We start from the raw sequence: 10,021 nt of genomic DNA, 5'->3' as shown, positions 1-10,021 counted from the left end.
GCAAAACAGAAGCTATAGAAGGCAAAAGGTGCAATGTTTTAATGAACCCAATTAGAAAAATAATTTTTAGTCAAAAATAGATTCATTCAAATAAGATAAAAAAATTGTCCCCAAAGGTGGACAATCCCTTTAACCTCTTACCGAGACACATCCCATTAGATGCGCCAATTCTGGCACTTTGCCCGGCTCTTCCCGATTGCCCTGGTACGGTGACCATCAGGGTAATGATTTTTGGGGTTGATGTCAGCTGTCTAATGTCCGCTGGCATCAACCCCTGGGGTTAGTAATGGAGAGGCGCCCATCAGACACCCCCATTACTAACCCAGTATGTTAAGAAAGAAAAACACACTCATTTTATTTGAAAAAAACCTCCTACCAACTCTAGCCTTGTGTAGCACCCTGAGGACTCGGCTGCTACAGGGGTATTACACCTCAAGCCAGAGGTGTGGTATTCCACTCCCGGGTAAGGATGGAGTGTGGGACTGAGCTCAGTAGGCTGCATGCACTACATACATCCCATTTCCGGGGGACAGATCTACGGTACTCCCACCAGTTTATGTGCAGGTACGACAGTGTCTGTCCCTGGCTGGAGTGGGAGGGGGGTGGAACATCCCAGTAGTGTAGGGGCAGATAGGGGGAGCAGTCTGGGTAAGGCTAGGAGCTCATTGGGTGCTGGTCACCTGAGCTCACACATAGAGGGAGTATATAAGGTGGGCACCATCTTAGTTCAGGGTCAGTCTTCTGTAGAGGGTCAGTCAGTCCTGAGAGAGGTCCAGGAGCGCCTGCAGAGAGAAGAGAGAGAGGAGAAGAGAAGGACCCAGAGGGGGAGAAGAAGGAACCCCAAGAACCCAGTATACAACCAGAAGGGTGAAGGGTTGGCACGCAAGGGAACCGGATCCCAAATTAGTGGAGGAGAGAAACTACCCTCAACTAAGAACCGGAGGCTGCGACATTACATGTGGAGCAGCCCCTCACCAAGTCCACTAAGAAGGCACACCGAGCATAGGGTCAGGGAAGCCAAAGAAGGTTCACCCAACAGGAGACCCGAGGGAGCCAGACATAAGTGGAGCCCCTGGTGGGAACGGCCAGGAGAGAGGACAGTCAGAAAGGGAGCTCAGGACCACGCTCCAGAATTGCTTGGGGGTTGGCCGAGTCCAGGACCTGGTGGACGCAGCACGGCTCGGGCGGTCACTCAAGGCCAGAGTGACCAACAGAACAGCAGTAAGTAAAAACCCTGAACTGCACAGCCCGACTCTGAGTCTTCTTACCATCCACACTGCACCACCACTACCACCATCCTCTACACCTGACCCCCTGAGGCTATACCCCTCCCGTTGGGGGTTATACTACCACAGCTGCACATATACCACCAGCCTCAGCGGACCCTGCTGCAGCGGCGGCCTTTTGACCGCAAATCAACGGGTGGCGTAGTCGACACTAAGAACAACTAATAACATCTGTAAAGACTGCCACACACTGAGTTTGACACCCTGGGCACGGACCGGGTCGCCGCCACTCGGAGACTACAACCCCCATCAGATCCGGCTCCGGGTAACCCCCAAACAGCACTGGCCCAGGGGGCGCGTCAACTTTGGCGTAGTCGGCAGGATTTCGTGCCCGCAACCACCGGGTACTGCGTGCCTGAAGAAAAGTTCAAATTTACCTCAAGAAGAAGTCTCCCGCCGGTTCCAGAGGGTCCCCGCCATGGGACGCCATCACGGATCGTTTCCCGCCGGTTGCCCGCCATCTGCAGCTTTTTCCCGCCATCCACGGAGTTTCCCGCCACTGGGAGACGATTCCCGCCATTTCCAGAAGATTTCCCGCCTTGGAAGAGCAGACGCCATTATGGGCGTGCCAGAGGGTGGCAAGAGGTCACCTCCCATCGTGGGCCAGGTAAAGGAATGGCGCCAAAAGCGGAAACCGCCCCCACCAACAGAGACTGTGATGATAGAAGTGTCCATCAGCGTGAGGGAACTGCCCCTGGAACTGACAATCACAAAGTTGCCCCGGGACCACCTTCAATGTGGGCGGAGACAGAACAAGAGAGCGAAGATGGGTGCAGCTAGGGGGAGTCTGGAGAGAGCGCACCCGGAGACAAGAAGTCTGGAGAGGACTCCGGAGAAGTCGTACCCGGAGATGGAAGGAGAGTCAGGCAGCACCGACCCTGTGGTCAGGAGCCTGCTGCAAGCAACAACCCCACTAGGCTTAGTGGAGATCCTGGCACAGCTCCCCCGAGACCGGGAGTGTGCGCAGATGGCGCTGGAGGGCCTCGCACGGAGGATGGCCCAGGTGCAGCGAGAGATGCTGACGGAGTGGAGCCGAGAGATGGCCCTGCAGGCAAGAACCCGCCAGCGAAGCACGCCACCCGAGACGAGGAGACAGACCGCCTCTGAGGATGGTGCAGGAGGAGTGAAGGCCGGAGACGGCGCCGAAGAGGGAGCTGAACAGATGGAGGCAGGTAAAGGGGACGTCACTACCCCGAGACGAGAAACCGCGTGCCTGCCCCAGCTCCCCGTCGCAGAGCCCGAAATTCCCCCTGCCGTGCCCGTCGCCGCATCGTCACCGCTCCAGACAAGGCCTCAAGCAGAAGCCGCGGCCGCGACCCCTGTGACGTCACGCGCCTCAACCCTGAGCGCGGCAAAGCAGGAAACACCACCGGCCTGGTCGCAAGGTCTAGTACCCCCGGGCGCCGCAGTACCAACAGCGCCCTCTACCTCCACTGAGCCACCGGCCTGGTCGCTGGGCCAAGTAACCCCGGGCGCCGCCGTCTTCACGGTGCCCTTTACGTTCAGGGTACCCCAGGCCTGGTCGCAAGGCCTGGCGAACCCGGGCGCCGCTACCACCACCGCGCCCTCAACATCCACAGTGCCACACCTGGGTGAAGACCTATTTGCCCAGCATACGTGCCCGGATGGGCAGCCCTTTAGATGGCCACCGGAGTACTACCAACTGGAACTCCAAAAAGCAAGGCCCTTGTGCGAGCCCCTGATTCCGGCTCCGAAGCCCGTTAAGAGGACCCCGCTCCCGCTGGAAGAAGCGCAGTTCGAGTGGGACCCCACCGGAGGAGACCTCATGGGGTTCACTCAGGAAACTCGGGCAGCCGCCGCGGAGCGTGTGGAGTGCTGCCGCCAGCAGTTGGCAGTCTTCGAGCAAGAACGGAGAGAGAGGCGGGTCCGTGAGCAGCGGCTGCAGGAACAGAGCGCAGGGCAGAAGAGCAGGACCAGGAGAGACCCCCGTGCAGCTCATGGTCCCCGTACCACCGGGACTGTGATTAAGTTTCAATTGCAGCACGGGTGGGGCTTCATCAGGGATCACCACACCCCCGGCGACGTCTTTGTGACCAGAAGAGACGTGGAGTCCCATCTGCCGGAGGGACACAGAGGTCGTGACCTATATGCGGGGGACGAGGTCACGTTCACCCGGCACAAGTGTGCCAAAGGACCCTACGCCCTCCATGTACACCGGCTGACGGAGGAGGAGCTACGGTGTGAAGAGGAGCAAGAGGACCTGGACGGGTCTGAAGGAGGAGCAGGAGTACGCCGTCATTAAAGTACGGTAAAGAGACTGTACATAGTTACCCGTCAGGGTATAAGAACTGTTACTGCTGCTAGTTAAAATATAGTCCCCGTTGGGACCAGCAAATTGAACTGAAACCCGTGTGTCCCTATTCCCACTGACCGAGGACTGAGAGCGGTCATTCCTTTCCTAATACCTGGCCGAGGACTGAGAGCGGCCATATTTCCCCTTGTATATAGTTGCGCTTTTTAAGGCGCCCCCTACTGGTTTTATAGGAAAGCTGTGTTATTTTACAAGAGACTGTTGCACTTTACCCGGTCACAAGTTGCACCGTGGCCGGAGGAACAAGAAAGTTTACAAGAATGTTTATTATGAAAAAGTTTTATGCTGATGATATATATAATGTTTTATATGTTTATGTTGTTATGAAAAAAAAAAAAATTGTATGTTTTTGGATGTTTATTCTCTTACAGCCCGAGGACGTGCTGTGATTTACCAGGGGGGAATGTAGCACCCTGAGGACTCGGCTGCTACAGGGGTATTACACCTCAAGCCAGAGGTGTGGTATTCCACTCCCGGGTAAGGATGGAGTGTGGGACTGAGCTCAGTAGGCTGCATGCACTACATACATCCCATTTCCGGGGGACAGATCTACGGTACTCCCACCAGTTTATGTGCAGGTACGACAGTGTCTGTCCCTGGCTGGAGTGGGAGGGGGGTGGAACATCCCAGTAGTGTAGGGGCAGATAGGGGGAGCAGTCTGGGTAAGGCTAGGAGCTCATTGGGTGCTGGTCACCTGAGCTCACACATAGAGGGAGTATATAAGGTGGGCACCATCTTAGTTCAGGGTCAGTCTTCTGTAGAGGGTCAGTCAGTCCTGAGAGAGGTCCAGGAGCGCCTGCAGAGAGAAGAGAGAGAGGAGAAGAGAAGGACCCAGAGGGGGAGAAGAAGGAACCCCAAGAACCCAGTATACAACCAGAAGGGTGAAGGGTTGGCACGCAAGGGAACCGGATCCCAAATTAGTGGAGAAGAGAAACTACCCTCAACTAAGAACCGGAGGCTGCGACATTACATGTGGAGCAGCCCCTCACCAAGTCCACTAAGAAGGCACACCGAGCATAGGGTCAGGGAAGCCAAAGAAGGTTCACCCAACAGGAGACCCGAGGGAGCCGGACATAAGTGGACCCCTGGTGGGAACGGCCAGGAGAGAGGACAGTCAGAAAGGGAGCTCAGGACCACGCTCCAGAATTGCTTGGGGGTTGGCCAAGTCCAGGACCTGGTGGACGCAGCACGGCTCGGGCGGTCACTCAAGGCCAGAGTGACCAACAGAACAGCAGTAAGTAAAAACCCTGAACTGCACAGCCCGACTCTGAGTCTTCTTACCATCCACACTGCACCACCACTACCACCATCCTCTACACCTGACCCCCTGAGGCTATACCCCTCCCGTTGGGGGTTATACTACCACAGCTGCACATATACCACCAGCCTCAGCGGACCCTGCTGCAGCGGCGGCCTTTTGACCGCAAATCAACGGGTGGCGTAGTCGACACTAAGAACAACTAATAACATCTGTAAAGACTGCCACACACTGAGTTTGACACCCTGGGCACGGACCGGGTCGCCGCCACTCGGAGACTACAACCCCCATCAGATCCGGCTCCGGGTAACCCCCAAACAGCACTGGCCCAGGGGGCGTGTCACTTGTTTCACCAATTAAGATAAAAAAACATAAACAAAGCACCCAGTGCGGGATCCCGATATAGTCCACCGAATCCGAAGTAGTCCACAAATGGTGACCTGAAAGATATAAAAAAGAGGTTAAGAAATAAAAGCAACAAACATTCACTAATTTACTATTAAAGAATAAATCCCGCAGGCCCAATGTAATTCTTGCCGCTCCCATGACGTCCACCGATTCTGTGGACTCCTGTGTGGCATGTGGTGGCATCAGGGGCATAGAGCGGCTTAGAAACTGGACCAGGTAGATACTGGCTGCGTTTCACAGCGGTCATCGGCCTGTAACCGCTGCAGCGGAGTCAGCTCCACCTGCGGCTGCTTACCTATTTAACCCCTTACTAACATGGTCATTTTCTGTTTTCGTTTTTTCCCCTACTTACAAGAGCCATCATATTTTTTAATTTTTCCAACGACAGCTATATTGGGGCTTATTTTTTGCGGGACGAGTCGTATATTTGAATAACAGAATTCCATTTATCACGTGATGTATTAGAAAGTGGAGAAAAAAAATCCAAGCTTTCCAAAATTGTGAAAAAAAAGGAAATTCCACAATGGTTTTTGGGGATTTTTACTTACAATGTTAATTATATGGTAAAAATTACCTGGCAGTATCATTCTCCAGGTCAGTGTGATTATGGAGATACCAAACATGCATAAAAAATGTGCAAATTTGGAGAAAAAAAAATTCTGCTAGTGTCGCCATTTTCAAATATATAAAAAATAAAAAGTTTCAATCATCCCCTTTAAATATATTTAAAAAGTAAAAAAATAAAAAAAAACATTTGATATTAAGTGTCCATAAAAGTCTAATCTACCAAGATATAAAATGATTTTAACCACACGTAAAACACCAAAAAGAAAAGTCAAAACGAAAGAATATAATTTCGGATGCTGTACCACCCACTAAAAGTGCCGTAAAAATATATTGAAATATCGTATGAGCACTAAAATGGTCTCCATAAAAATGAAAGTTCAGGTCTACCGCTACAAGGCTCAGAAAATGGTGTCACAAACCAATTTATTTTTATTTACAAAGTTTTGAATTATTTTTTACCACTAAATTCTAAAAGAAATCTTTCTAAGTTTGGTATCACCGTACTCTAACTGACCTAAATAATAATACTGCCAGGCCATTTTTACCAAATAATAAATGCCACAATGAATTGTGGAATTTTTTCACCATTTTACCACTTTTGGATTTTTTTTGCCGTCTTTTAGTACATTATATGGTAAAGTGATTGGTGTCATTAAAACTAGAATTCGATCCTCAAAAAATCAAGTCCTCAAATGTCTATGTAGACCAAAAAAATAAAAGGATATGGCTCTTGGAAGAAGGAGAGCAAAAGAAGGCTCCAAAATGGAAAATTTCCCACTCATTAAAGCATTAAATAAGTCTGGGGAAATATATAATAACCATGATGTCTATTTATGCCGCCTGCCTTCTAGGTTTCTTCTGTCCATATACAGTGAGCGCCCTCTAGTGGTAGATCCACGTAGACAAAATTGTATCATTTGTGTGATGTAGATGGAAAATGTTGGCAAAGTATTTTGGATGAAGGCCAACAGGCGGAATTTGTTCACTAATGCTCTTCAAATTGCTGATATTTCTATATTTACATATGAGATGATAATTATGTTCCATGTAAAACAGGAAAGAAATCAAACAAACTTTACTAGAGAGATTAGAAAGGGAAGAGAAAGAGCTGGATGAGATAGAGAAATCTCTGTAAGTGCTTTTTTCAGGTACTAATTATATAAACCCTATCTGCACATACTATATATCTGTCTACACTGATAGTGGTCATTAAGTGGGTGAAAGTCATTTCTCAGTTTAGGAGGTTTATAGAACACACATTAGATGAATTCTATTTATCTGACTGTATAAAATGGTACCAGAAAAAATAGAACATGATCCGTCATTTTTATATGACTCGTTTAGTAAGACATAGGTTATAATTATAAGCATGTACACTTTCTATAGTATACCTCCTGTATAGGATGCTGGATTTGGGAAGCTGTCTCAGGAGGTCGGCACATGTCCAATCTGTATCCTCATAGATATGGTTGAATATAATAGTGGAGCAGAGAGCCGTCAGCTCCCTGCACCACCACACGGCCTATGCTCCCTGCGCTGTCTAAGGTCTGGTGCAGGAGACATAATGATGTCACTAGCTCATGCTTGTAGCCCCCAGACACACACAGCATAGAGCCGAGCAGCCTATAGATTCATGCTTATCATGGGAACAAGGCTTTGTGAGGGGTTTTTAGCCATTGCACTATTCTGAGTGTCGTGAGGTGGGCACTGGGGAGGGCATTTTGAGGATTTTAATGAGTGTGAAGGAGCACCATGGGGTATTATACTGTTGGGGCTTTTCGTAGTGCGAGGGGGATACCTTGTGGGGAAATATACTGTGTGGGGGTGCAACTTTTTTGAGCATCATGTGTAGGCGTATCGTAGTGCGTGTGTGTGTGGGGGGGTATTATCTTATGGGTGGGAATGCATCACTGGGCTATTATACTATATGGAGGGGCATTGTGGGGGTGTCATACTGGGGTGGTTTTATACTGTGGGGGTAGGGGCATATAACGGGGTATTCTACTGTGATAGAAGACTAAATGCCCTCACAACACATGACCTTCTTTTGTGTCTTTCAAAGTTGGGAGGTATGATGTAGGAATGTGATCTTATAAGAGCAATGCACCTCCTAAATGATCTAGATAAAATGTCTGAATGGGCAAACACTTGGCAGATGAGATTTAATGTAGATAAATGTAGAGTAATGCACCTAGGACGGCGTAATCCTATTACTGCATATACAATAAATGGGAGTTAGTGTTGAGCATTCCGATACTGAAATATCGGGTATCGACCGATATTCGCGGTATCGGAGTTCCGATACTGAGTTCTGATACTTTTAGAATATCGAATATCGGAATCGGAAATTCCCATAATGCAATGAGCCAGTTTGATTTTATTCAGCCAATGAGGATCCTAAGAAGTGTGGGCATATCCTGTTAGGCATGTAAGGCATGTTAACTAATGGCATGGCTGTGATTGGCTGCTGAAATGATGTCATGATGCACTATAAAAGCCACCGCCGCCATTTTGGGTTCATTCTGCTGTGAATTCAGTTAGGGACAGGACGCTGCTGTTCTGAGGGACAGTTTTAGCTACCGATTTGCTTTATTGTGCTTTACCCAGGCTACTTTATAAAGCTTTCTTTTGCCTTGCAGTGCTAGTGCACAGTTCTCTGCACTGTTCACCGCTGTCTGCAAGGTCTCTGTGTTTGAGTGCAGCTCACCCTGTAGTGTGTGCTGCAGCTACGTCCGGTTGTAGTCCGCCCAGCGTGCGTCACTGCCTCATACATTGTGCTTTTTTGCATTAGTGATGCTCAGTTTTCCTGATTTCTCCTATTAGTGTGGTTCCATCCATATCCAGCTACATTGCTTCCAAACACACTATATAGGAGTAGATAGAGGAGCCTTTCTGCAGCATTGGGCCCTGCAGCCCCAGCCAGATTAGTATTAGCCTATTTTTTGTAGCCTCATCTATTGCATTGTAGGTTACCTTCCTGCATTGTAATAGCTACAAAAGTTTGTGATACTATCGGTTTTACATCTTTGGGCACATCCAGTGTGTTTTTGTGAAAAAAAAAACGTAAATAAAGTTCACCAAACTCTCCACTTTACAGTTGTGTAGGCCACATTAGCTCATATTAAAGTCTAGTCCACACTTTATAAAATTAGTGTTTCTTATACCTGTTAGCAGCTGTTCAGGAATAAGCACACTAAGCCCTTAGTACTTTTCTGCCTATCTTTATCAGTCTACCAAGATGAAGAAGGCAGGGAGTAAGGCATGAGGTCGTGGGCGTGGAGTTTCTGCAGGGAGAGGACGTGAGGATTCTGTGCCTGCAGGGAGAGGATGTGGGGATTCTGTGCCTGCTGCGGGCACCAGTGACTCAGCATCCCCCAGTTTTACCAGGGAACAGTCCTTTATGCGTAGCTTTGTAGGAGCTCGCCATACCCCACTGTTGCGGGAGGACCAAATTGAAGCCATTGTCGGATGGATGGCAGCTAACGCATCGACTTCAATTACTTCCAGATCCTCTCAGGTCCTGAGCACTGAAGAGCACACATCTGTCTCTTCACCACCTGCCAAATTGCCCAGGCAGTCAGAGAGCCCTGGACAGGAGCCATCTCTACTTCTGTTCTCTGAATCTCTTGGCTTGGAAAGAGGGGGCCAGCCAAGCAGAATTCTAGAATTTGAAGAAGAGGTAGTATGCAGTGATGCACAACCGCTTTGTCTCTCTGAATCTGAAGAGGAGGGTGGGCCAGTGCCTATGGTCTGCACACCTCAGTACACATCTGATGATGAGACTCAGGTGCCACTTTCTGGTGCGTACTGTGCTCTCGAGACTACCCAGGAGAAGCAGTTGTTTGAAGAGGGTGGTGTAGATGATGAGGTCCTTGACCCATCATGGCGTGAGGTACAGGAAGGTGGTGGGAGCAGCTCTGAGGAAGAGATTCCCCGAACGGCCCAAAAAGGAGGGAGAGGGAGGGGGCAGACTTGGTTGCCTGTAGCCTCCACTTTGGCACCCATTAGGAGCATGCCTCTTCCAAAACCCAAAACGGGCGCTCCCAAGACTTGCAGTGCCTGGTCCTTTTTTGACACAGTTGCAGATGACATTTGCTTTGACAAATACAAGCTGTGTAATCAGAAAGTGAAAAGAGGGAAAACTGTCAGCAACCTCAATACCACAAATAT

Source organism: Phyllobates terribilis, unplaced genomic scaffold (genome assembly GCF_046119375.1).
Source record: "Phyllobates terribilis strain yellow unplaced genomic scaffold, ASM4611937v1 Scaffold_5__5_contigs__length_657084704, whole genome shotgun sequence".
In the NCBI taxonomy this organism is placed as follows: Eukaryota; Metazoa; Chordata; class Amphibia; order Anura; family Dendrobatidae; genus Phyllobates; species Phyllobates terribilis.
The sequence above is the reverse complement of the archived record's forward strand: the minus strand, read 5'-3'. Positions refer to the sequence as shown.